Raw genomic sequence first — 22907 nt, forward strand, 5'->3', positions numbered from 1 at the left:
ATTCCTCGTGAAAAAAAAAAAAAAAAAAAAAAAAAAAAAAAATTGTTGGTTTTTTTTTTGTTTGTTTTTGGGCACCGGCGCGGCCTCTGTCCCGCTGCCGCGGCCGCCCCCGGCCGCCGTGCCGCCGCCGGGCCAGGAGAGGGAGCCGGCGGCCCCCGCAGCCCCGGCCCGGCCGTGCCCGGCTCCGGCCCCGCTCTGCGCCGCCCGGCCCGGGGGCGGGGGGTCCCGGCGGGGTCCCCGAGGTGCCGGCGGCGGGGAAGAAGGGCTCGGGGAGGGGTGGAGGGAGCCTGCGGTTCGGCAGGCGGGCGCACAGCCAGTGTCGCCGGCGGGGAGTGGGCGGCTGAGGCGGCGCGGTGGCGCCCGGAGACGGGGACTGCCGGGTCGGGACGGCACCCACCGGACCGGCAGCACAGGCGTCTTTGCCCGCAGGCTGGGCGCGCTGGTGTGCGGGCTTTAGCCTGGGAGTGATGAGGGAGGTGCAGCGGCGGGGAGAGAAGCCCCATGTGGAGGTGCAGATTCTTTGGAGCCCCATGGTTAGGTGCAGAGGCTGTGCTGCCCCATGGTTAGGTGCAGAGGCTGTGCTGCCCCATGGTTAGGTGCACAGGCTGTGCAGCCCCATGTGTAGGTGCAGAGGCTGTGCAGCCCCATGGTTAGGTGCAGAGGCTGTGCAGCCCCATGGTTAGGTGCAGAGGCTGTGCAGCCCCATGGTTAGGTGCACAGGCTGTGCAGCCCCATGGTTAGGTACACAGGCTGTGCAGCCCCATGGTTAGGTGCACAGGCTGTGCAGCCCCATGGTTAGGTGCAGAGGCTGTGCTGCCCCATGGTTAGGTGCACAGGCTGTGCAGCCCCATGGTTAGGTGCACAGGCTGTGCAGCCCCATGTGTAGGTGCAGAGGCTGTGCAGCCCCATGGTTAGGTGCACAGGCTGTGCAGCCCCATGGTTAGGTGCACAGGCTGTGCAGCCCCATGGTTAGGTGCACAGGCTGTGCAGCCCCATGTGTAGGTGCAGAGGCTGTGCAGCCCCATGTGTAGGTGCAGAGGCTGTGCAGCCCCATGGTTAGGTGCACAGGCTGTGCAGCCCCATGGTTAGGTACACAGGCTGTGCAGCCCCATGGTTAGGTGCAGAGGCTGTGCAGCCCCATGGTTAGGTGCACAGGCTGTGCTGCCCCATGGTTAGGTGCACAGGCTGTGCAGCCCCATGGTTAGGTGCACAGGCTGTGCAGCCCCATGTGTAGGTGCAGAGGCTGTGCAGCCCCATGGTTAGGTGCAGAGGCTGTGCAGCCCCATGGTTAGGTGCACAGGCTGTGGACTGGCTCTATAAGCAAAGGGCGCAGGGTGACATGGGCAGGACATATCTTGGAGACATGGGATAAGGGTGGAAAGGGCCCCGCCTGCAGCATGTGCGCATAGGTGCCGGGTGGTGGCACACAGGGGAGGCTCTCATACGCTTTGTGGGGAGTCAGCGTAAGTGGGGGCCCCCCTGAAGTGCCTGCGCACCAGCACCTGTGGCATGGGGAGCAAGCAGGGCTGTGGTCTCGCTGCAGTCATGAGTGGTCCAGAGGAGGGGCACAGGCTCTTAGGGAGCACAGGCTGAGGTGGTGAGGAGGAAGAGTTGCCCCTTACGTGAGCAGCAGGGGTGCGTGAAGCTCTGCTGGGGACAGGTGATGACTCAGCTGAGAACCTTCTTCAAACAACTGGAAGAAGCCTCAAGTTTACAGGCCCTAGTCCTTATGGGGGATGTTAACCACCCTGTCGTCTGCTGAAGGGACAATACAGTAGGGCACAAGCAACCCAGGAAGTTTCTGGAGTGCTTTGATGATGACTTCCTGACATGGCTGTTGGAGGAGCTGATGAAGGAAGATGCTCTGCTGGACTTCCTCCTTATGAACAAGGAAGAACTGTTCAGGGATGTGAAGGTAAGTTGCAGCCTTGGCAGCAGTGACCATGAGATCATTGAGTTCAAGATCCTACAAGGAGGGAGCAGGTGAAAGGCAGGATTGCATACGTGGCTTTCAGGAGAGCAGACTTTGATCTGTTTGGAAGAATCAAGAATCACAGAATGGTTGAGGTTGGAAGAAACCTCTGGAGGTCATCTGATCCAACCCTCCTGCTCAGGCAGGGCCACCTAAAGCCAGTTGTCCTGGACCGTGTCTAGACAGCTTTTGAGTATCTCCAAAGATGGATACTCCACAAAGTCCCTGGGCAACCTATGACCATGCTTGGTGACCAGTGTGTCCACATCTCACACAGGGACACAACAGGACAAGGGACAACAGGCACAAACTGCAACACAGGGAGTTCCATCTGAATATAAGGAAGAACTTCTTTCCTTTGAGGATGGCCGAGCACTGGCACAGGCTGCCCAGAGAGGCTGTGGGATCTCCTTCTGTGGAGACATTCAGAACCCACCTGGGCATGATCCTGTGCAACCTGCTGTGGGCGAACCTGCTTTAGCAGGGGGTTGGACTAGATGATCTCCAGAGGTGCCTTCTGACCCTGATCATTCTGTGATTCTGTGATTTTGTGAATCTCAGGTCTCTGAGACATGTGGAAAAGTGTGGCACAAGGAATTCTTACCCTTAGTGAAAGAGGATCATGTTAAGGAACATTTAAACTAACTGCACATATACAAGTCTGTGCACCCTCATGGGATACACAGTGCAGAGGGAGCTGGTGCTGGCTCCTGTCACTGCAAGGTCACTCTCCATTTCATTTGAAAGGTCATAGAAATTTGGGGAGGTTCCTGAGAACTGGAAGAAAGCAGATGTCACCTTAACCTTCAAGAAAGGCAAGAAGAGAAATCTAGGAAACCAAAGGCCTCATCTCAGTTCCTGGGAAACTCATGGAACAACTAATCCTGGGAACCATTTCTAGAAGCATGACAGACAGAAGGTGACTGGGAGTATGTGGCATATGTTTATAATGGGAGAATCATGTCTGACCAACATGACAGCCTTCTACGATGAAATGTCTAGCTTGGAGGACAAGGAGAGAGCAGTGGAGGTTGTTTATCTTGCTTTTTTACAGTTCTGACTGTGCTGACATTCAGAGGAACCTCAACAGGTTGGAGAAATGAACTGATAGGAACTTCATGAAGTTCAGCAAAGGGAAATGCAAAGTCCTTTTCAGAAATAACTGCAAGACCAGTACATGCTGGGTGCAACCAGCTGGAAAACAGCTTAGAGATGGCCCTGGGGGTCCTGGTGCACAGACAGTTGACCATGAGCCAGCAGTGCACCCGCACAGCAAAGGCAAATAATGTCCTGGGTAGTATTACTAAAAACATTAGAAGGTGGTTGAGTGCTGACTTCTGCTCATCACTGGTGAGACACATCTGGGTGCTGTGTCCAGTGCTAGGCTCCCCAGTACAAGGCATACATGGACATACTGGAGTATGCGGAGCACAAAGATGATTAAATGCTTAGCTCATCTAAATATCTGAGGAGATACTGAGAGAGCTGTGACTTAATTCTGAAGAAGAGATGGCTGAGAGTGTCTTATCAATCTGTGTATGATGGGGGCAGTAAAGAAGATGGAGTCGGACTCTTCTCTGTGGTGCCCAGTGGCAGGACAAGAAGTATTGGGCACAAATTGAAATACAGTCAATTCTGTCTAAACATACTGACTTTTTTCTCATTATTTTATTTTTTTACTTTAAGGGTGGTCAAATACTAGAACAGGTTGCCCAGAAAGGCTGTGGAGTCCCATCCTTGGAGATACACAGAACATACCTGGACATGGCCTTTAGCAATCTGCTGTATTTGACTCTCCCCCGGGGAGGGACTAGGTGATCTCCAGAGCTGCCTTCCAACTTCTGTAATACCTTGATTCTGTGACACTCAGCAGTTTTCATGCCCCAAGTAAATTACCACAATGAATAAACAAGAAAGGGAGAAATAAAACAGCCAGTATGAGTGCAACTCTGCATGAGTAAAATCAATATTCATCAAATAGAAAAAGCAAAAAATCAATAAGGTAAAAATTAAAGAGTAGAAGAAAAAGAAATCTTTTTTTTCAATAAACAGGCACAACTGGTCTCCACTGCCACAGATCATGGAGCCTTTCTCATTCTGTGCATGCTTTCAGCTAACGAATCCACATACACAGTTGACAGAGTTAAGGCTGCAGGGACAATTATTTCATAGTTGTTAGGTGAGTTGCTTTCAAAATCTGATATTGTTTCCATATAGTGACTTTCTCTTAATGCTTATAATATGCACCTGACACATATATGAAAATGTATATCTATACATATACACACATATATATACACATACATTCCCTCCTGTGAAGTGTAAACATGTCCTTAGGGCTGAACAATGGAAATTAATAAATTGCCATTGCTCTCTCTGGGAGAAAAAACATCTAGAAAATCAGCAGGAAATAGCTAAAAGACAGATATTTTCGTGCTGGTATGTAGCTGATAGAGGGTCTCATTACAACTTTTTATTAAGACGAATAATGCCTATGAAGTTTAGGACTTGTCTTTTTTCACAAGGTGAATTCCAATTTTCTCTTGCATGTTTGTAAGGAGGTTAGACACAGAGAAGTTTCACACAGAAAAGGGGGTGTCCAGTTCTGGTCTCCCCCATTCAAGAGAGACTGGGAACTGCTGGAGAGGGCCCAGCGGAGGGCTACCAAGATGATAAGGAGACTGGAGCATCTCCCTTATGAGGGAAGGCTGAGAGAGCTGGGCCTGTTTAGCCTGGAGAAGGCAAGACGGAGAGGGGATCTTATCAATGCCTACAAATATGTTGAGGTTGAGTGCCAAGAGGATGGGGCTGGGCTCTTCTCAGTGGTGCCCAGCAACAGGACAAGGGGCAAAGGGCACAAACTACAGCATAAGGAGTTCCATCTGAATATAAGGAAGGCTGCCCAGAGAGGTTGTGAAGTCTTCTTCTCTGGAGGCATTCAGAACTGCCTGGATGTGAGTCTGTGTATCCTTGCTTTAGCAGGGGGTTGGACTAGATGATCTCCAGAGGTTCCTTCCAACTCTGATCTTTCTGTCATTCATTGTTTGTCAGACAGTGTGGAGCTCCCTTTGTTCATGGCTCTGGTGCCCTTCCACTGGCCTCCAAGACCATGACAGGGTACAGAGATGGTGGGTGGTATGGAGCTCCCCTATCCACAGCTGTGAGGACCCTCCAGCCACCTGTAGGACCCTGATGTGGTACAGAATGGAGCTATGTGTATTTCCTTAAGCTTATGTTGACGTCTTTGTACAAGTTGCAATACTCTCCAGCTGAGTGGTGGCAAGGGGAGAGGACCAGAGTGTGCCATGATCTGGTCGTGTATTTGTCCAGGGTGGCAGCTGCCAAAGACAGAAGAATCAACAAATGGAGCAGCTACTCTCTGTTGCCATGGGAAGCCCCTTCTTCCCTGCTCAGGGTTCTCCCAGCCTTATGCCAGGACTATCCATCCGATATCTCCCTGGCAGCCAGAAGACACCCATCCTGGATCAGTCATGTCACTAACCCCAGTGTAACGGGGCCACTACCAGCGTTCTGCCTACTGTGACATGGCCACTATATTGCTAGGGCTCATTCCAGGAGCTCATGTGGGACCCAGCCATTGGCCACCTAGACAAAAAGAGTGTGGAGCTATCTCTGCCTATGGCTGTGGGGAGCTTCCAGCTCCTTGTAAGACTATGATGGGGTGCTATCTTATTCATCCTGTAGCATGCTGACAACTCTCTGGCTGAGTGGCAGAGGAAGGAGAATACAGGAGCGTGTGGTTGTCTGGTCACATCCTTGTCTGGGCATCCATCTGCAATACAAAGGAGAAGCAATGGAGAAGCAGCCATCCTCCATTGCTATGGTCAGCCCCTGTGACCCTCCTCTCCTCTCCTCTCAATCCTTGTTCACCTGCCTGCTCCACTGCTGGTGCAGGCTTTTTGGTACCCATCCTAGGCAACACCAACATTCTGCCTATTGTGACATGGCCATGACATCCCAAGGCCTGGTGCCAGGAGCTGGTGACACCCACCGTGACATGGCCATGGCAGCACCAGAGCTGCTGCCTAGAGTAGTGCAACATCACTGTGACATGGCTATTAACTTCCACCATTACAAGCAAGAAGAAACAAATAAAAATAATAACAAAACCAAAGCAAACCCAACAACTGGTAATGCTGGGGAGGTAAATTAAATAGCTGTAGCAGCAATTTTTAAATTGCTGAACAGCAGCTTAGCAAAGGTTAAAGAGAATTAAAAGCCACAGGTCTTACCATTACCCAAGTTTAAAGTTTTTTGTAGTAATTCATGCTGAGATGTGTGAGTATGAAGATTAATTCCGGAAGAAAAATGCTTGGTGAATTGACTAGAAGTAATATTTCACACCATTGGAATCAAAGATGCCCAATACCAAACCCTGAACCTGTGAGTCACTGGCATATTTCAGGATGTTTCACTGTGAACTGGAAGGCTTGTTTCTTTCTTTCCCCAAAATGGACTGAGGATTTTGCCAGGGACTGTCCTGTGCTACACAGTTCAGTTGGGCACTAGCACGAAATCCATAAACTAGCTTCTATCTGCTTGGTTCACCACAGACCATTACATCCTCTTTAATTGACAGGACTAGAGGCAATGGGCGCAAACTGAAATGCAGGAGGCCTCTGTCTGAACACCAGCAAACACTTTGTTAGGGTGAGGGTGACCCAGCACTGGCACAGGTTGCCCAGGGAAGCTGTGGAGTCTCTATCCCTGGAGATACACAAAAGTCATCTGGATGGAGTTCAGGGCAACTGGCTTTAGGTGGCCCTGCTTGAGCATGGGGGCTGGACCAGAGGACCTTCAGAGGTTCCTTCCAACCTCAACCATGCTATGATTCTGTGATATATATGTATATTGTAGATTAAAGCAGCCAGAAACTTTCTATTTGCATCTCTATATAACTTCCTCACTTTTAACAGTTTACACTAAAAATTTCCATGCTTTGCCTTAAGATGCGAAATGTTTTTTTAAAGTATTTCAGTTATCTGTGAACCCAATATTATGCAAACATGTTACTGGAGTGCAGTGGCTTTTTATGAGAGGGGGGAAATGGAGAGAGCAGTGTTAGGAAAATTTTAACAGTCTTTTTCATCTTCCTTAACTTCCATGTTGTACTCTCTTACCAGGCTGTGGCAGCAGCCTGCAGAGGAGTGGTTCACTGGGATAGAGGGAGATAGCGGGTAGGGCAGGGCCTTGATTCCCTAAACAGCAGCAGGGGATCAGGCACCTCAACAGGTAGGAGCTGGAGCATGGTTTTGGATGTTCCGGCCCATCCTGGATTTCAGCTCTGAGGAACCTGCTGCACTCCCAGCACGTGACTCCTGTCAAGGAGAGAGGGTACATCCTCTGCTTTTGCAGAGAGGCTGGCTGTGTCCCTCACTCCAACACCCACCTCAAAGCAGTGCTGAGAAATCCTCAGTGCTGGAAAACACCGCCTTCGCTGTTGACTGAAAGCTGGTCACGGTGCCAAAACTATGCCTTATGCTGTTTCTGTGTGCTTTCTGCCCAAGTGTGCCCAAATCGTAAGCCACTAAAATACTTCCTTGTTCATCATTTTAAAGACATCCTGAAGCTGACAGCTATGTCTCCTGAGATTTCTGTCTCCCCGAGCATGCACCTACTCCTGATGTACACCCGGATTTTGCCTAGATCATCCCTGCCCTGCAGCCACACAGCATTTCTAAGCCTGAATGAGACTTTCCTGAGAGCAGGACCCTTGGGCACATAAGAGGTGTCGCAGAGATAAGGATGGGAAAGGGAAGAAAAGGAAAGTAAGTAAAAGAATAAGGCAAGGAGCAAAATTAGTAACCAGAGCCTGGGGGAAGGATAAATTCAGGGATGCAGGAGCAGCAGTTGCCCAAAGGCAGAAGCAAGGGCAGGAGGAGGCAAGCAACAGAACAGAGGTCGGGCTACAGAAATTCAGGAAGGTAATGCCCAAGGAACAGTGACAGGAAAGTTTATAAGCGGCAGACACTCTTGTCCAGATCCTGCAATGCTGTTGGGGGTCGACCCTGGCTGGATGCCAGGTGCCCACCAAAGCAGCCCTATCACTCCCCTCCTCAGCTTGGCAGGGGAGAGAAAATATATGTAACAAAAGGCTCGTGGGTCAGGATAAGGGCAGGGAGAGAGCACGCGCCCGTTAGCATCACAGGCAAGAGAGACTTGACTTGGGGAGAACAATTCGATTTGTTGCCAATCAAATCAGAGTAGAATAATGAGAAAGTGAAAAATAAATCTCAAAACACCTTCCCCCCACCCCTCCCTTCTTCCTGGGCTTACCTTCATTCGTGGTTTTCTCTGCCTCCTCCCCACCAGCGCTGCAGCGGGACAAAGAAAGGGGCTACGGTCAGTTCATCACACATTGTTTCTGCTGCTCCTCCCTCCTCAGGGAGATGGCTCCTCACAATCTGCCCCGGTTCCAGCATGGGGTCCCTCCCATGCCGTGCAGCCCTTCAGATACAAGCTGCTCCAGTGTAGGTCCCCTATGGGGTCACAAGACCGGCCAGCAAACCTGCTCCAGCCTGGGCTACTCTGTCTCCATGGATCCACAGGTCCTCCCTGCCAGGAGCTGCTCCAGTGTGGGATTCTCATGGGGTCACAGCCTCTTTTGGGCATCCACCTGTTCCACCATGGACCATTATGGGCTGCAGGGGGAAGCCTGCCTCACCATGAACTTCACCATGTGTTGCAGGGCAATCTCTGCTCCAGCAATGGGAGCACCTCCTGCCCCTCCTTCTGCACTTCTGCACTGGGTGTCTGCAGGGCTCCTGCTCTCACATATTCTCACTCCTCTCTCCTGGATGCAGTGGTTTTTTCCCCTTCTAAAATATATTATTTCAGAGGCACTACCAGTGTCGTTGATGGCCTTGGCCAGCGGCGGGTCCCTCTTGGAGCCGGCTGGTGCTGGCTCTGTCAGACACGGGGGAAGCTTCTGGCAGCTTCTCACAGAAGCCACTCCTATACCTCGCTGCTACCAAAACCTTGCTATGCAAACCCAGTACAAATGGAGACAGAATTTCCTCTTACTAGATGACTCCCTATTCCTTTGATGTTCAGGAAAAAGCTGGAAAATGCATTAATTCTGCTCCAGTATTAATCATTGCCACAATACATTCTGTCAAAGATAACAGGGTTATACAACAGTTTCACAGGCTGCAGGTGAAGTTGTCTTATAATTTCAGGTGATCATAGAAACATAGAACCATAGAATGGTTTGGGTTGAAAGTGACTCTAAAGATCACCTAGTTCCAACCCCCCAGCCATGGGCAGGGACACTTTCCAGTTGGCCAGGTTGCTCAAAGCTTCACCCAGGGAAATATTTTGTCTTATTTTAGAGAGCTGTCCTAGGATGTTGGATACTCCAGATAGTTTATACAAATTTCCAAAGTACAAAAGTCAGGAAATGTGCACTTAAAGTTAGGCAATGTGAATATTTCCTCCATCGTATCCATTTTCTTTTTACACATCAGTATGCTTTGTTACAACACTGAAGAAGGCCCATGGTGCTAGTTCTCCTGCATTTCTTATGCTAAAAATAGCTTGGTACCATGTTGCAGTGAAATGAGATGCTGTAGCTAAGTGGTTAAGCAAATATGCAATAGATTTAGCAATGTCAGTCTGCATCTTGCTCTTTATGTGTTCTTGTTAGGAGTTTTTGCTTCCTTTTCCCTAGCTGAACCAGCTAGGAAAAGCTTTCTTTTTCATCGGAGCTGGGGAATCAAAGAGGACTGAATTTTTTGCTAGCCACGTTGTTCTTTTTTGTGCCAGTGGCTACTGAAATTGGAATCTTATGCACCATAACAAAGTAGTAGTCTCAGGTGAACAAACAGCAGCTGCTATGAGTCTGTATATTGATTTTATTACCATGCTGTCTTGAAGAGATGGCCTTATATCTGTAAGCTGCCAGGGACCTCGGGTGATAATGACTTGAACTTTGTGGGATTCTTACTAAAAGCTTGTGGCACCCAGAATGTCTTTTTGCATTTAATTGATAGTTTGTCAAATTTCTCCCATCAAGTATTGCTGATTTGTCTTATTGAATTGGCTACTGATGCAATTGCACAGTTGCAAATATGAAAATAGAATGTCTGGCAGTACCTTCGTTACTGCCTGTGTGTTGAGATCTTTGGTACCTAGTAGCACTCATCATAGATACCAGTGAAAGTCTGTCTATACTGATAAATAAAATAAGGCCAGAGACCACTGCAGAACCCAAAGGATTGGATAAGCTGACTGCATTCATGCTGCATAGTCCTAGAGCCTCAGGATCCTAAGGGCATCTTCTGGACCCTGTTATTTTTATGGGCTTTTAAAAGAAATGTTGTTTTCATTTTTAATTTTTTTTTCACTTGTAGGGTCTGAGATGACATGAAGACTGTTACCTACCAGAGTGATGTTTTCATAGCATGAAGCTGCAGGCACGTGCTACACGGAGTGTCTTGTGGCATGAGGAGTGTTTGAGGGGACAGCGCTGACTGCTGCAAAGTTAAGAGTGTGTAGGGTGGGGGACACCCAAACCGCTGCATTCTTCTCCAAGTGGCCTTTTGGGAATGGCCTTGGCACATGTTATCCCCTGAATCATGCCCAGACATTGTCTTGGAGAACTCTAACTGGGCCAGGCAAAACCCCTGCCAGGGAGTATGCTAACAATTATGCACTGCAGAAGGCTAACGGTCCCGTCCAGTGCTCACATTCATTGCCTGGCACTTGTTTATGTAACAGCACAGATACAACCTGTGTTTTAAAAAAAATTCTCTCAGAAATATTATGGGATTAGGTTATAAAGAATTCTTTCACCTGTAACTTGCCAGTCCCCCAGGGACTGTGTATGAAGTTTTCTATTTTTTGTATTGTTTTTTACAATGCAGTACCGCGTCGGCGTTGCCACTTCAGCTCAAACCAGTGGTGTACTTGCTCTGTGCTAATGGCTATTGTTATGTTGGCCTTTTTTCCCCTGGAACAATTCAAGTGTCCTTGCTGTTCGGAGTCATTGCTTCAGATCTGTCTCCCTCAAGGATGCCTCCTGCAAACTGGACTCATTTGTCCCAGAGACAATCCTAAGTTCAATTATGGAATCTTTAATGTCTATGAAGTTACACTTATTGTTTCTGGGTAAAATGAAACAAAACAACAAAGCAAAGCAAAAATATCCCAGTAGTTCTCTATTCTTATCTAGTCATGGTATAACTTTTTGTAACACAAACAGACGATAACCAGAACTCAGGCTTCTTGTATCTTCTATTCTAAGTAAGGGTCTTCACAAGAGAGGTGGGATAGAAAGGTACTAGGTTTACTATAACCAGCACATACAATTTCCATTTACTAATTCTAATGATGAGATACAAAAATATGAAGGTATTTTGCAAGAAATGCAGAACAGATAATAATTGTTATAACCACAATAGTGCAATATTGCCTTTATCTACTGGTAAAAGATCAGTGCAGATTTAACCAAATACAGTTTGTCACCTTTATACACAAATATATAATGATCCACATAATTAAGTAAAGTATCGGCATACTTCCAGAGTAAGTACACTTAAAAAAGGAGTATGGAAAACACTTACGAGGGGTGGTTTCTTCAAGGTGAAGCATAGTAGATATTCATGATATGAACTCTTTCCTATAATTAGGAGTATGAATTTGGAAGAACATACATATAAGATTAGGTTTATAGCATTGAATTTTTTCTGTTCTGCATTTATATCTCTTCTACATCTATGATGATAATTTTTCCTGTATTTTTCCATTAAAGAGTGCTGTTGCTTCAGTAAGAGGGGGAAATCTGTAGATATCTGCATAGGTAATAAGAATGAGATCCAGAGGTCAGACATTGAAATAACCATGTTGTGATCTAAGGCAGCAAGTTGATTCAGTAAGAAATTGATTAGTCAATATTTCTGTAGTTCCATTCTGTCTGGAGTTATCAAAAATCTTACTCAGCTGTTCCATGCTTCAGGCATTACCTTACGACAGCAAAGTCATTCTCATATCTCTTGTTTTCCTACAGGTAGCATAGTCAAAAAAACTACTTCAATTTCACATATTTTCCCCATGGCTTTCTGCTGTTTTTCTCTTCTGTTTTTGCTGTTTGAGTTATGGGGTTTTTTGCCTATTCAAAAAGATGAGAAAAGTCATTATTTTGCTTAAAACTGCAAGAAGCTTTCTGGCACTTTTTACTTGCCTTCTTATTATTGAGCCCTGGGGAAACTCTAAGGCTAATTTTTGACCATGACAATGAAAGTCCTGCTTTTTACTGTAATAAAGCCTGAGATTTATCTTAGGAACTCGTGACTCCAGGGATTTAGTCTTTAAGACTAAGCACTGATTATTACTAAACTCAAGATAAAAACAATCCTGCTGATTTGGAATCAATCCTGCCCTTCCAGAGCTACATAAGTAAGCCCAGTGAGATGAATATTAGCTAGTAGGAATTATGGGGTTGCATATATAGAATTATTTAGTATACCTTTTGAAATGTCTTCATATTCATGAAAGGAACTGCAATTAGTATCTCAGAAAACTTCACAGATAAGTCCCCTTGCTTGCCTACCCACGCTAATTGTGGATTCCTTATCCTGTATGGTGTATTTATGTTTCACTGACTCGTTCCAAGCCTGTCCTTACATATGCTTTTCTGTTTCAGCATATTCAGTATTCTGCTCACCCAAGAGGCTGAGCCTGAGAAGCAGCTAAATGTGCATCCTGCTGATGTCAAATGTAAATGGGAGCAGTCTTGCCTTGTTTATTCTTAACAAGTCTTGACAGTGTCCCTTTGTAAAAAGATAAGGTTTTCCTAATAGATGTGTTTGGGAAAAAACTTGTTTTGATTGACAACAGTGACAATAGCCCTAAGGGATTGCGCATCATACTGTAATGGAGCTATTGCCTTCTTTTTACACAGAATAGGAGCAGTGTGTGTTGGGGCACCTGGGTGAATGCTCCATTCTTCCTAAATAACTTTTGGAGGTTTTCCCTCTTCTGTTCCTCTGAGTTTCTAGAAAGCACAAAGGCTGTTAAAACCTGCTTTGGAAAGATTGCTGTGAGATGCTAGAAAAAGTATAATTGAGATAGTTCTGTCACCTGCACATTTGGGTTTTTTTCTCCTTTAATCAGAACAAAGTTCCTACTGGTGCAGGTTTTTCTTGTGCAGTTATGCATTGGCCAGTTGCTTATTCTTGCGATGTATTGTATCACTACATCATCATCAAAGGTGACAGCTGTGTGAAGCTGTCACAATAAATATAGCGGTAATATTATTATTGTCTCTGTTGTTCCAATGTGTTCAGGGCTGCAACATCTCTACTTCTCAAAAAAGTCAGACATGAAATGCCCCATGACTAATTAAACCACTGCATACAGCGTACATATGTGGATACGTTACATGTATTGCTGCAGACTTGTATAGTAACATGCTGTAATTATGGTGAAAGTTCTGTCAGCATTTCCAGTATAAACATCATTTTCAGGATTTATTAAACAGCTATAGAATTAGATCCTAGATAGTATTTGGCAAATGAGGCCTCAGCCTGGGTAGCAAATTCTTCTACAGATTTCTTTTTCAAAGAATTGCTTCAAAATGTATACAAACAGAATCAGGAACAGATGTTTGCAAAGTTTGTGTTTGTGCTGGTGTAATTAAAAGCCAGCACAGGTTTAAGAAGTTCGCCTCAGAGAAGTGCTCAAGTTAAAAACCAGAAAAAAAAAAAAACAAAACCCGAAGAGGAAAAAAACCCCACCCAACTGCTCATCTTGCCCAGCATAGTCTGCTTCTTTTCAGTGTTTCACATTTCTTTCTGATGATGGAAATACCATGTCGACTGCTCTTTCCTTCAGTTGACTCAAGCACAGGACCCTGTTCCAGACTTTCAGGAGACAGAGATCTGTGTGCCGGCTGAAGCACTGCAAGTTTCAGTGATGCTGCAGTTGCATGAGAAATCTGGTTTCGTGAACATCTCAACACTTTGCAGACATTGCAGGGAATATGACTTGTTGCTGTTGGAACTTTTATTTATATGTTCAGATTCTGTTTTATTTGGTGTGTCCATAGCATGTGGAAAGACCCTCATTCAACTAGAGGTAGCCCGTGGAAGAGTTTTGCCCAATAGGAGAGCTCTGCTCTGATAAAATTTAGATGAAGGTTTGTCTTCCCATTTTGACAGTTGCCCGACTTTTGGCTTAGAGCAAGTGAAAAAATAGAGAATAGCTTTCTGAGTACTAGCTGTGGCATGGCAGGACAGTTCAGCCCTTCTTTCAACTCAGATGAGCTAGCTGAAACCTGCTCCCACTGCAGGGTGGATGAGCTCCATAGTGTCCCCTTTAATCCTGGTTCTGCAGGTGTGCAAACCCAAGGACCTGTTGGTGGACACCCAGTTCTTCATGGTTTCCTGTACGCTCTGAGGGAGAGGAAGATTTAACCTACTTGGAAACGCATCTCTGAACCCTTTGGTTCAACACAAGAAAAGAAGTATCCAGATGCTCTCGGGCTTTTCAGGCATGGTTTGGGAGATGAGGCAGAACCAGAAGCCCTTGATGTCATGTGACATACAAAGAGCTTCTCCAGTTGCAGAGCCACTGAAGAGAATTATCCAAACCATTGCTTTAGGGGCAGACAAAAATGTTGCATGGTCACAACAGCAAGTCCAAATAAACAGGTTCTGCTTCCTTCTACTTTCTACTCTGTGTCATTCAAAGCAAATCTCTCTTCAGCTCTTCCTATACTCCCCTCAGACACCCCACTGTCCCCACCCATTACCCCAGTACAAGGCTGTAGGGCTACTTGATGATGGTTTTATTCTCGTTTATTTTTCTCACTTGGAGAGTTAGGTAGATAGTTGTTTTTCAGGATTGCTTACTAGATTTAAAAAAATAATATTCAGTTGCAATTAAGTTATAGATACAACAAAATGGCCTATCTCATCTCCAAACAGAATATGGGAAATTTCTGTTTCCTCTAAAATAAAGCAGATGAATCAATATTATTCTAAAAGAAAGACATTGACCTGTTAGAGCAGGTCCAGAGGAGGGCTACAAAAATGATTAGAGGGCTGGAACACCTCTCCTATGAGTGAATGCTGAGAGAGTTGGTGCTGTTCAGCCTGGAGAAGAGAAGGCTCCAGGGAGACCTTATAGTGGCCTTTCAACACATAAAAGGGGCTTGTAAGAAAGATAGAGAGGGACTTTTTACCACGGCTTGTAGTGAGAGGGCAAGAGGAAATGGTTTTAGGCTGAAGGAGTGTGGGGTTAGATTGGTCATAAGGAAGAAATTCTTTACTATGAGGGTGGTGAGATGCTGGAACAGGTTACCCGGAGAAATTGTAGATGCCTCATACCTGGAATTGTTAAAAGTTAAGTTGGATGGGTCTTTGAGCAACCTAATGGAGTGAAAGATGTCCCTTTCCATGGCAGGGGGCTTGGAGTGTATGATCTTCAAAGATCCCTTGCAGCTCAAACTATTCTGTGATTCTAAAATTAAAAGAATCACTTTCATTTTGGAATGGTAAAAATGAAAGATTTTGCTAGTTGAGTCTCTTCTGGTGAAAAAATTGTTAAACTTAATACGTATTGAAGAATCATGTCAAGTTCCTTAAATATCTTTGTTTTGGCAAGAAAAAAAAAAAAAAGAAAAAAAAGAAAAAAAAAGAAAAAAAAAGAAAAAAAAAGAAAAAAAGAGTTCCACCTAAAAATTCTGGTGAAATTAATTATATTATGTTCCTACTTAGCAGAGTTGAAATTTGAAGCCAATGAGCTTTAAAAAAGTATAGATTTTATTCTCAGTGTGGATAGAAATAGAAAAAAGGGAATAGAAATGTGCCAAAAAAAGATAATGCAAAGGTACAAGTGGCTGATCCAAAAATATTGTCACGATTTCTCTCTTCTTAACATACAATCATCTATACAGAGAGATCGTATCATATCAGAGAAGTCATATTTTAAACTGAATTTGTATGTAAACAAGGCCTTTTGAGACTGGCATGTTATTGTCACTTTTGGTACAGACAACCGATGTGTGACAAACCAACAGTCCAACAGCAGCCAGGGTTTTGTGGAATACCTATATGATGAATACTTCGAACACTAGAGGAGAACACAAAACCTTTGCGATCTTTACCATAGATATAGATACACACATGCACTCGAAAGGATTAAAAATATCTCACAAATCAGCCTTCATATAACCATGCTATATATAAATGTAATAATAATAGAATAATTTTAGACTGAAAGTGTAGATTTTATGGACAGTTTCCTTCATGCTATCTAATGCACAGTAAAACTCTTCTTTTTTTCATTAAAGTTTAATTGAAGGGGTAGAAGGCACCAATCTTCTCTTCTATTACAAGATTTTTGGAATGGATGGTTTTCCTGTTACATAGCATGGGAAATCTAGAAGGACTAATGCCCTTTAACTAAAACCAACACCGCAAATTTGCTCTAATTAGCTGAAGAAGAACAAACAAAGCACAGCTATATTCTTGAGACTATAATCAAAGTTGGTAGTGCTTACTTTGAAACTGTAGCCAAGGACAAAACCGCAAACAAACACAGTCTTTATTATCTATACCATATACCTGTTTGTAGGGGATGATTCACAGTGATTAGTTTCCATATTCCAAGTTAGGATATTGAAATCTAGTATATTCATTTATACAATAGAATGGATAAACTATCCTGACATTGAAAGCTGACCTTTTAGTTATTTTCATCAAATCTGAACCATCAATTTGTCAGCCATGGCATGTGAACCAGTTCCCTTCTATCTATGCTAAGGTGCAGCAAGCCTTCACTTTGGAAAAATTAAGGTGAATAAAGGTCACCAGATCTCTTTATCTGATTGTAGCCAAGAAAATTGCTGAAAGCAAGCAAGTATGCTGCTGGCACATTGGTGATTTTTCACAATGCCATTGAGCAGAACCTTGAAATCTGGTGCAGTCATAGATCATGGACCTGAGTGTACACACATAAATACATGAAGAAAAAAAAAAAAAAAGAATAACAAGAAAATCTAGATTTCAATGAGAATTTTCCCTCACAGGGCAGTCAATGATTGAGGATTTTATTTTGTTTGCCATTTCATCTTTTTAGTCTTTCAGTGTCTCTTATTTTGTAACCTCACCCTAGTCTTGCTTTATGATTATACATTTATTTATCTATACTTGAACAATATAAAGACACCCATGGAAAAGCTCTAGGTGCTCATAAAATTAATTAGATCTACAAGTCCAAATGATGGCCACCAAACAGCTTAGCAATAATCCCATAGAGTGAACAAATTAACTCAGCTACCCAATAAATCAGAACAACAGAGAACTGTGTTTTCTTTTTCACCTCCAAGAAATAGAATCTGAAATTGCCCAAATGCTTTATCAAATAAATGACTCTTCTAGAATACTCAGAAGGTCATGATGGGTGGTGGGGTTTTAATTTTTTTTTTGGTTTGGGTTTTGTTTTTTTGGTTTTGTTTTTGGTTGTGGGGTTTTTTTTCCATAAAAAGAATAATTAAAGACATCTCTATTTTTTCTGTGTTATGTGTCCCAGTGGGTATGACATTGCTAGCTATCAAGACTGAAAGTTCTCTGATGTCACTACTTCTATTTATCATGTTGCAGCCAAGAAAATAGCCATATATTTATTAATCGGCTGAATAGTCATTAAAAATTATAGTTGTGCTAATGTTGTCTGTTAGCCTCTACAAAACAATGGATGATGAGTAATCATATATTGCAGCTGGGAACAAGTGACCAAAGGCTAATGTTCTGTGGCAAAGCACAGTGCAAAGAATTTTTTTCTCGCTCTATAATATCTTGTCATAGTCACAGATAAGCTCTTGGGCGAAGGGACCATCGCCTGCTTTATTCACCTGAGATGGCTGGCCTTTAGATTCCAAACTTACCCCATCTCGTTTTAGCATCTAAGTGTCTTGAAGCTCTAAAAGGCATAACGTCCTCCTGACATGGTGTCCCTCCCATTTCACTGCCTCTACATCAGAGTAGATGGTGAGACATAGATACCTGCCAAATGTAATTCAGAGTTAATGTGTCCAAATACCAGGATTTTTGTCAACTACTGTTTTACACAAAGTGCTGGGAGTTAGAGAGAGGGAGTTTTCTTCAGTATAAATGTTACTACTAATAAGGAAAAGTATAATATGTGTCGTGGAAAGTAATGTAACCAGCTTATCATTTTTTATGGGCGGTTAAGACCTCATGGAATTACTGTTTTCTTATAATTTGTAAAATTAACATCTAAAAATAAAGGTTTGACATTTAAGTTAAAAGTAATTGCTTCACTAACCCTGGGCCTTTCTTTCTGATTCAAAACAATTGTAGCAAATATAAGAGACAAAATTCACCTAGGTTAATAACAAAAAGTGCTAGCCAACGCTGAATTCTGCATCTGCGTGCATGGATGGACCGCTATCCAACCGCATCTTGAATACGATTAAAAATATAATTTGACTTTGAAATCCAAATGTTTCTAGCACCTTCTCCCTAGAGGACCAAACCAGATGTGACTTGTTTTTATCCTGCTGGCAGCTAAACGTGAATTCCTAGGTAGACATCAATAGAAATCCTGTGATAGCTTAAAAAGTAAATTTTATCAGGGTAAACACAGATCTAAAGCATTAGACTAATGAAATTTTAAACCCCGTTGCATAAAGTTATATTTCACAAAAGTGGAAAGCAGTTTTTATTCCTTTTTGCTGCAAATTTTGTGAACATATGGTGTAATGTGGAAACATGGATAGTCAGAACAGTTAGCAGTTGCTGTGGTACTGCTGGCTTATTTCCACTTTACAAATTCATACGAAGCTAAAATATCACGCTGGTGACATATGCTTACCGGCTCTCCATTTACTGCCTGCAGCTATGGGCTCCTGTATTCTAATGGTAATTCTACAATCTGTTCACTGACAGCTCAGGGGGCCAGATGATATGCACACTACTGACAGGGACATCACTTTCATGAAACATTTACTTCTCTGCACCTGAATATTGGAGTAATCATACAGAGAGTCGACACACCATGAAATAGAGTTAGACTGAAGATTCTGAGAAGAAAATAGCAGACTGTCACTCAAAATAAAGTTCATTTTATACCCAGCAGAGCTAGGTAAAAAGACATTTCCATACACTGAAAATGCTTTCCATCTTTAAAGCTGCAGTTTAAAAAAAAATGTTTCCCTCATATTTTTATTCCGTGGCTCAAGGGATAATTACACTCTGAGACTTGCATTCGAGAAAGCTTGTACTTTCTTGTCCTGTGCTGTTTGAATGAAATCGGAATTACAGTGGGTGGACGGGCACTGAAAATTCAACCCTGCCACACTGTCAAAAGCACCACCAAACTACCTCCGCATAACTTCATTTTACTTCCCTGTGCTGCCCTGCAAGGCTGGCTGTAAGGTTTGGAATGCTTGAAGGTGATACTGCATGAAGTTACCTCTCAGATCAAACATTTACACCTTACTGAGGCAGCAGCGCAGGTGCCGCTGAGCTTTAGGCAGTGGGTCACTGCCCAAGGAAGGTACAGCCAGGATGGGATTAGGTGGCTGGTGCTGGGGACTGACGTCCCTGAGCAACCAACGTAGTTAAAGGACCTGCTGTAGGGTCGGGATCAGCTGCTTCGAGCAAGAACTGCTGAAACGCTCCTAAGCAGGCAGAGGCAAGGTTGATAATAAGCACGTTCAGGTGAGAGCTGGTAAAATGCATAATGCATTGCATAAATGCTGTATTGAAAAGGGTAATGACAAATTCCAAGGCAAAAGGTTAATTTAATTATGCAAAATTTAAGAAAAGGCCAGATAATATCTTATCAACTTCTGTCATTCCCACCAGAAGACAACAACCAATTATCTAAAATTAAGAAAGAGAAATGGAGCAACAGAATAAAACAAAGATTATTCCCTTGCTAATAGAGACAGGGCAAGTATAAACATATAATGTGTGAGCCAGCAGTTGGTAAGTGTGGAAACCAGCTTTCCAGTAACCATATCACCTGTGAATGGAAATGTAGTATTGACATTAATATATTTTCCATGTTCTGGCCACCATGAAAGTAATTATGAACAGAGAGGTTGTCAGCCATGGCACTAGAGAAGAAACTGAAACATTACTAGGCAGATGGGGGTAAAGTTAAAAGCTGGTCTGGAAGGCACAGAATGAAATACTGCCTGGAAAGAAAAACAATCTTGTGAGGAAAAAAAGTATATTTTGAAATCATGCCACACTGATGTACCACTGAACATGAAAAACCACATGGACTTAGAAGGGAAACACATAGGAGGAAAAATGGAGATTGCTGAGAAGTAAAGCTTGCAGTTGCCACTGCTGGAGGTCAAAAATCCTCACTATCAGTCCTTTGTGAAGGTCCATTGAAAAACTGATTTTTGCTGCAGTGAGGAAAACTGCCTCGATTATACTATGTCTGAAATATCATATGCTAGAAAAATCAACTGTAGAATCATAGAATGGTTTGGGTTGGAAGTCTGGTCAGACATCGTTATAACAATGTCTTATCAAGTATCCATGTATGTAATATAAATCTCTGTAGCTACTTCTCTAATACAGTGAAAACCACTCCTGCGGTTCCTTCAACCCTTTTCCAAATCCTGATTCTGTATGTATTCTCAGTAGACAGATTGCATAAAGCCTAGCTGATGTTATTAACGTCAAGTTACAAAGATTTTGTTCTATAATACCTCATGTTCTTACGGATTTTTCTCATAATATGTTCATGTTGTGGCCAAGGAAAGGCTACTGGATTTTTCTTTCGATGAGGTGATCTTTCTGCTTGTTTCAGAAAGACAACTGTCATGACACTATTTTGCAATGATTACAGGGATCACATATCCTCATAATTTCCATGTCTGGGTTTAAACAGCTTTCATTTGTGTTGTAAAGATGTAGTACAAGCAATGTACTTCGGGGCTGATTGAAATTTTTTTCACTGAAAGGTATTTATATGTGAAGTTCTTATATAAAATGGCTTGTTTTGTAGAAAACTGAAATGTCTGGAGGAAGTTTTTAAAAAAATATTTTCGCTGAACTGGGAAAAAATATTTTTACCTAGTTGAACAGTTATTTTCAAACAAAAAAGTAACTGGAAATATAAAACAGCTTCTGTAGTTGTTTATATACTTGTTCAAGTGAGAATAAAGTACATAGAGGAATAATAGAAAAAAAATTATTTTTCCCACAGAAAATATTTTTGTTTTTTTAATAAAATACTAAAAACGACACCATAAAACTTACAAAATTGAATCATACCTACTTTTTAGTCTATTCCAACATTTTAGAGAAAATATATAGCATTTTTTGACTAAGTATAGTAGCTACCTTTTACAGGATTACCTGGAAAATCTTCTTTGCTTACACCACAGCAGGGATGGCTTCAGGCAGTAGCCAGCTACAAAATGGGTACACCCACTTTATTCTTTTACAGAACATTTATTTATAGACCCTTTGTTCTTATTTATTCAAATTCACAGTAGTATATTACAATTTTATTGTAAAGAGTGCTTTTATTTCATAATAAAATAGAATATCCTCCGTTTTGTGCGGGAAGGTGAAGAGATGGACCACAAAATCTCTTCATTATTTTTCCCAAATTTTAAGTTTCTTCAAACACTCTGCAATACAACTTTGTTTCAGAATTGCCTGAAGCACATTTCTGCAGCACTTCCTCTGGAGTGAGGCAGCCGTAAATACAATGGGGAAGGATTGTGTGCCATGTACCTGCTGTCCCAAACCTGAAATGGAGAGTAGCACTGTGACTGTATTTTTATGAGGTAATTAATTTTTATGTCTTGATTGCAGCAAACTTTTTCAAATTGAAACACAGCCTGAATTGCAGAGATTAACATACTGGAGTAGAAACTGTGGAAAATAGGACATTGCAGCATGTCATTAAGAAGACTCGGGTGGATTTTGAAGAGAACAGATTTCTTCACTTAGGTATCGCTGAGACACTGTCATTAAGAAGACTCGGGTGGATTTTGAAGAGAACAGATTTCTTCACTTAGGTATCGCTGAGACACTGTGGGAAAGCACAACTTTCTACCCAATATATGCAGACTATTACATATATGAAACATTTTGCATTTCACTGCTATGCTTACACACATTTGACTGATGATAAGATAGAGTATCTTCTCAACAGAACTTATCATACATGTGTGAAATAAATTAAAAATCCCTGCTCCAGGGACCGACAATATGTTCAGTGTCCTTGCTATCAGTTCCATACTCTGCATATTCTCACTGTACAAAGTACATTTTTGGTTAGATATTAATCATTGGGTGATTTATAATAGAAATATAAAATAATGCATTTCCTGTCTTCTTTGACCCATACTTCTATGGAACAGCACACTTGGTTTTGGTGGGGTTTTTTTTGTTTGTTTGTGTGTTTGTTTTTTAGTCTGATGAGCTGTCTAAAAAGGAAAACATGATGGACAGAATAATGCAGGGGGTGATCTCTTTGAATGCACATTCTTGGAAATCTCAGAGCAACCCAGCTTTTTTCCTCCTTGTACTACCTCAAGCCTCCCATGAACAATGCAGTAGGACGGTGGCATGTTGATAAAGTTTGTTTTCTGTTCCACTGAGCCACATATACTGTGCTTCGACATGTCTCCCTCTCTGTATATTTATCACTAGCAGTGACTTTCTTGGGTGCTTTCTTATCCTTATCTCACAGCACTGGAGCCTCATGGACTGGAATTGGAAGTCACTCAGGTGCAGCCAGTGGTGACTTCTCCCTAATGCTGTCTGATGGTGGCTCCCACACTGCACCTCTCCCCTGAAGGGGAACCGATGGAGTTGCTCCATCCCAAAGAACACACCCTTGGCAGCTCTTTTCTGCCGAAAAGTTTCTGTGGTCATGCTTTACTAGCAAATGCGGGCTGATGGCTTCA

The sequence above is a fragment of the Falco cherrug genome, chromosome 6 (genome assembly GCF_023634085.1).
Source record: "Falco cherrug isolate bFalChe1 chromosome 6, bFalChe1.pri, whole genome shotgun sequence".
Classification (NCBI taxonomy): Eukaryota; Metazoa; Chordata; class Aves; order Falconiformes; family Falconidae; genus Falco; species Falco cherrug.